The sequence below is a fragment of the Triticum dicoccoides genome, chromosome 2A (genome assembly GCF_002162155.2).
Source record: "Triticum dicoccoides isolate Atlit2015 ecotype Zavitan chromosome 2A, WEW_v2.0, whole genome shotgun sequence".
Taxonomy (NCBI): Eukaryota; Viridiplantae; Streptophyta; class Magnoliopsida; order Poales; family Poaceae; genus Triticum; species Triticum dicoccoides.
This window is the reverse complement of record NC_041382.1, coordinates 784,746,800-784,753,018: the sequence shown is the minus strand read 5'-3', so window position 1 is coordinate 784,753,018 and position 6,219 is coordinate 784,746,800. Positions and strand designations below refer to the sequence as shown.

At 48.7% G+C, this 6,219-nt stretch overlaps 1 pseudogene; it reads right to left on the bottom strand.

The window, feature by feature from the left end:
* Positions 1-1,322: 1,322 nt before the first annotated feature.
* LOC119358486 overlaps positions 1,323-6,219 on the bottom strand; it is a 7,052-nt pseudogene continuing 2,155 nt past the window's right edge.

The window sequence follows — 6,219 nt, the reverse complement described above, 5'->3', positions numbered from 1 at the left end:
CAGCCCCGGGAGGGGGGAGGGGCTTGTCCAAATCCCCCAATCTCCCTAAAATCCCTAGCGACCACCCCTATGCCCTTGCCAACCGTCGGCCATGTCGTCGATGCGCCTCCTCGCCATTGTAGAGGTGCAACTCCAGCGTGTGCCTGGGAGCACCAAGTCCCCACTTTTCCTTCTCGGTGTCGTGTTATAAGCACCATCTGGTCGAGGCTGTGGTTGCGCCGCCATGGGGCTCCTTGTCCCTGATGCTTGCGGCCAGCTCGCGACCTCCTTGTTGGTCCCCAAGAGGCGGCTTCCTTTTCCTTTGTTTCGAGTACTCAATGCAGATGTTTTGCTTCTTCGTTTCCAGTCGTCCTTACCTCAAATCTGAGAGTGCTTACTAACTTCATAAGTTTCTGGTAAATGTAGTATATATCTTCAAATGATGGCAATAAATCACCTTGTTTAGGAAATACTGGAATTGCAGAGATTTTTTCCATTGATAATCTCTTGATAACTTGGACTACTCTTATATCTGTTTTTCTATCCTAATTTTGGTTTTCAAGTTTCAGTGAATATTGGTCCACTGATATCAATCCTCATATTTGATAGTACTAATTTCAGAAGATGGGTGCACAATAATATCATCAGTTTAAACAAAATATATTGGCCAGTCAATCAAATACACGAATGGCACTAGTGTCAAAAACGTTCTTATATTATGGGACGGAGGGAGTATATTCTTATTTCATTAGTCCAATTCATAATCATTGTCTTCATGGTTTGAGCCTACAATCGTTTTTTGTTATGCACGTTGAGCCAAACGTAGTGCTATATTACATGGTTGTGCAACAAATTTCTTCTCTCCCGATAGCAATTCAATCAACTATAAGCTCACCTTTCTATGTATTTGAAATAGTTTCCTGATGTATGAGCAAAAACATGAATTTGATTATGTTTTGTATGACGAGATCCAGTTCACAATGTGAAAGCAGTGCTATTCAATCTAACATGAAAAGGAAAGAGCTGCATAGGGACCTTGCCTAGTTGGCCAGCAGATAATAACAATACAATTGCAAGAAGAGGGTGTCATTTACAATTGCATGGAGAGGGAGGTCAAGGAGACATGATGACTACTAGCAAAACTAAATTTACATGTGTGTATATATTTTTTGGTAATCTGTGGCAACGCATGGGCACACATATTTCTGAAAATTATAACATATGCAAGAATAAGTCTATCAGAATGCCCTGGTGCCCATGTCAAGTCTAGCAACGGATTAACAACGTTACCATGCAAATTAATACCACTATTGCCCTATGATACGGTAGAGACACGCATGCACCTAAAGCCGTGGGGCCACCACCAGCGGCACCGGCAGGGAGTAGCAGCACTTCTTGAAGTTGTCCATGGTGCGGCTGAACAATGGCACGTATGCGTCCACGCTCCCGTCGCCCACCAAGGACTTGACGACGTAGATGGCGCCGTCCACTGGCGCAGGACTGTAGCATGGCCTGAAGAAGAAGGGTGCTCCACAGCCAAAGTCCAGCTTGGGGAACGGGATTGCTAGCAGGCTGTCCAGGTCAACGTTGGTGCCCTGCCGGACCTCCGCTGCGTCCGCCGTCGGCACCAGATTCTCCTCCTCCACCGCCCCGGAGCTTGCGAAGTCGATGAACGACCTGAAGTAGGCGTCGTCCATCCGGGCCACCTCCCGGGATATGAGCTCCACGGCGTACTGCAAAGGCCGGTCCAGAAGCTGTCGCACCGTCGTCGTCGGCCATGCCCAGAGCACCACACTGCCGGTGTATCCCTCTGGCACCCGTGGGTGGCGCATCCGCCTTCGCCCGTTCACGGCGATGCGGATCCTGGTCGTCTGCCGCCCGTCGAGCCCACGCGACTTCGTGAGGCACCGCCAGAAGTGCGCCGCCAGGCACTGCAGTGTGGTGTAAGACCGGGGGCCACCGTCCGATACCAGCGACTTCAGCTCCATGATCCACTCCCGGCTGAAGTGCACCTTGTGTACGACCACCTCGTCGCCGGCGCCACGGGTTCCTGGCTTCTCGTCACGAGGCTTGAGCTCCACGCCACGGTGCTCGAATCTGATCTGCGGCGGGGCCCGTCGCGCGAAGAGCGACATACGGTCATGGACCGGGACAGGGTCGATGGCGACGCCGCGAGTGGTCTGACCCCACGCGACCATGAAATTCCACATGGCGGGCCCGTCGGCCACCTTGTGGTGCATGGTGAAGCCCAGGACCATGGAGCCGCAGAGAAACCGCGTGGCCTGAACCAGCAGCAGCTCCTCGACGCCGTCACAACTAGGGTATAGGCTCAGTACCTTGCTTCCAGCGGCCAGCAGCGCGACGGCGCCGCTGCCCAGCTCGGAGTGGGCCGTAGCCTCGACAAACCGCGCGCCAGCGTCACAGAGTACGATCGCGGGGCCGGCGCCGAGGCGGCCTGCCCATTCGGGGTACGCAGCCAGCGCCCTGGCGAGCGCCGCCTCGAGGGCGACGCTGGGTGGCGCGGGCGGGTGGAAGGCGTACACGTAGAAGATGTACTCGTCGTAGTTCACCCTGTCGAACACACTCAGTGGGATCACGTTGCCGCCGGCGCTACCATCTTTGCCGTAGTCGGGCTTCACGGACTTCGATGATTGCACGGTGATCTTCATTACTAACTACTCCACGGTGATCACGGAGTAGGATGATATATGCATGGGCCGCTTCATTCATTATAATAAACTCAAATTAGACGACGAGCGTACTCGGCCTGGTCACACCTGGCTATGTAACACTGACTAGGGTAATTTCATCGACCTTGGATCTAGGGAATATGCTTGCATTGCCGTTTGATTTATTGGCATCAAGGGGACGGCAGGGGTTGGCCGGACCAGCCGGCGTGTCCTGTAGATCTGATGCATCTGTTTTTTATATTTTATTTTCTTTTTTTGGGGATCTTATGCGTCTGTTAGCCTCAAAGTTTTGCTATAGCCCCGCTATAGCGGTTTGAGCAGAGTGCCACTAAATGATATTCAGTAGAGTTCATGTAGAAATTGTCTGAAAATTGTGAAATAGAGCTATAGCCCCGTTATAACAGATCTGAAGGACGGTCGCTATTTACAATAATGGTTAGCCTCGGCTGGCTTGCCGCTGGCTGTACTATGTTTGTTAGTACATGGGAAGAGCCGGAGAAGTCCCCCTTAGGCTTGCTTCGAAGAGTAGGTAAGATTGTCGAACCTTGTTAACAAATATCATCGTCGTGTTGTGATTGCTTATCCCCATAGGATTGATTGTGAGCATCAGACGATAATAACTTGTATATATGCTTACACTGTTTTTATTACCAGCGTTTGACAGCCACAGAGCGCGACCACTTGTATGTACAAGGTGAGTTGGAATTATTTTGCATTGTTTGGCCCGCCACCGAAGCCATTAGGAGGAAGACCAATAAGTCGACATCACATGCATGTCCAAGTCTAAGATGCCAGCTTCAGCATCTTCGATGGGCCATGGCCTGCCGCGGACAGAGCTGCAGCGCATGCAGCCAAGCTAACACGGCACGTCGAGCCACCACATACAAAGCTTCTTCCACCTTTTGATTTCAACACTTGTAGATTTTTTGCCAGGGTCCAGCATCATGCTTTCAGAAGAACATAACGGGGCCCGACAAAAGGACCATCCAATAATCCACTTCAGGACGACGGGAGGCTCTTGAATATCCACGGATTGAGGCCGGCTATTTTATTAATCCATGTGGAATCATAACTTTAATCTAGAATCTACCATTTTTAAGAAGTTGCTCCCCACTATTCCCTATTTTTTTATCATGCACACTGTCCACATCAGCGATGTGCCAGGTCATCCCTATTATAGTATTTCTCTTACATGCGCATTATCCACATCAGTGGCCCATGCATGTACATATAATCTCACGAAGTCTGTTCTCTCGGGCCGTTGGCTGCATGGGAGGTGAATAAATGGGCAATATTTACGTGAGTTAATAGTTGTCTAATTTTAAGCATTATATGGAGAGTCTATTCCTCCTAGCCCGGGCCGCGTGGGGAGGTAAATAAACGGGGCAATAATTATGGGAGTTAGTTGGTTGATTTCACGCATCAAGGGAGAGTCCATTCCTCTCAGCCCGTTGGTTTCATGAGGAGGTGAATAAACTAAGCAATAATTAAGGGAGTTCGTTGATTGATTTGACACATCAAGGGTGAGTAACCGGGCTAATTAGGCCTTCAAAATTCGGAAGACAGACAAACAGGTTGGCCTCCTCCACAGATTGAGGGTGTCTTCTCCCCTTCCATTCTCGACCCACTTCCCTTCCATGTGTATATGTTCACTTTCTCTCCATGTCCCTCCCATGCCTCGTCCCTCACAAGATCACCGCCTCCATTCCTGCCATTGCTGTTGTCTCCTCATGATTGTAGGCAGGCCAGAGCTCTTGCTCTCCTCCCTGTGTTGGCGTTCGTCTCGGATCCATTCCATAGTTTCCGTGGGACGGAGCAATCGATGCCCCCAATCATCATGGATTCATCTATGATGCTGTAGGCCAAACCCCATTGATATTGCCCCTTTCGCGTCCCTCTACCATGGCAGCAGATGTTTCTTCTCCATCAATACCCATCTATCTCAGCGCATATGGCTCCTTCATATGCTTTTTTCCTCTTTTTCTGACAGTATATTCCATATGCATGCTACATGCGGATCTATGAATGGAGAAAAATTAAACAAAGGTTGTGCATGTGCTTTTTATTACGTCAAGGTTGTGCATGTGCTTAATTACACTTACCTCCGTGTTTTGTTTTGAAAAATTAGCAGCCGATGCGTTCTGTCATACAATTTTATTTTATTCAACCAGCAAGACTGCCTGCTAATTAGATGCTTGTAGAATGCCTCAACAACCTAAGAAATTTCTTAGGAAGTAGTAAGATTTATATATTACTCCCTTCCCTAGAATTTTATATAAGTTAGCTATTAGCTATTGCTATTTGGTACAGTTTGAACCTGCCTAATATAGTAATATGTCACCCGCAAAAAAAGGGAATATGTGACCGCGAGTAATCCACAGTGACCACAATTTCAGAAATTGAACATGCTGCCTCGCAAGCAAATTTTTGCGCTTGGCTACTTATGGCTGATACCGGTGGTATGGATGGAAAAAAAATCTCTATTTAAGTGGTGCGCAGTACTTTTTTTTTTGCATATTGCTTCTACCCTAATAAATAAACCACATTAGTCATTGCCTAGGATACTACCTAACATCACCCAAAAAATGCCCCCTAATTCGGAGAACATTCATACTATGCAGAAATTGATGTGAATTAAATCCCTCATCGATTTTTGTCTTTAACCTATCATATTGTTAGTCGAACTACTCTTATTCACTACATGTAAATTGATCTAATACATTGCTATGAATTCCCGCAGCAACGCGCGGGGATTTATCTAGTTATATCAGAGTGGAGGTCCGCTGGCTGAGTTGGGCGGCATGGACGACGTCCGGCATGGCGCAAGTACGGGGCTGACTTGTCCGTGCTGGTGCTCACCTTCGCGTTGTGCTTTCCTTGCGTGTGGCCCGTTCGTCAACCGGATCAACGCCTTTGACCACGGACATGACAGCATTCGAGTATGCTCCGTGGCGGCTGTCGGTGGTCACTAGGTTGTATCATCCGGATCCACCGGGCCCGATAGAGACTCAAGTGTAGGCACTTTTTTTGTGGAAGCGCCGACCCAGACCCAATGGCTAAAGTTGGGCAAGGAGTGGAAGGAGTTGCCTCTCACTCCTCCTGCTGTGGTTGTGTGGCAGTGAAGTGGATGATTGACGGCGTCTAGGTTCCGTGGTGGCTTTACTTCTTGATTGTGTGGACGGCAAGGGGTGTAGCGACGGGAGGCTCTAGGCAGTTTCCAAATTTGATGTGGATGGGCTGGCCCTCTTTGCCGTGGGAGTAATGCTACACATACATAAGTTTACATGAGTTTTACAAACAGGTGGATTGTGATTGGAGGTTAAGGGGGAGGAGGGGCCCACCCCATGAAAATCAGGGGGGTGGTTAGTTAGAAAGAAAAAATTCTAGTCAGCGTGTAAGTGCGTGTAACTCTTTGTATGTTTAGCATTATTGTTGCCGTGGTGATGACACTCCTCCTGTTTGCATAGGTTATTTTTCGATAATCCTACATCTACGTAAGGCCTACAAAGACTAATGTAAGCTTCCTTCCTTACTAATTAACTCCCCCCCC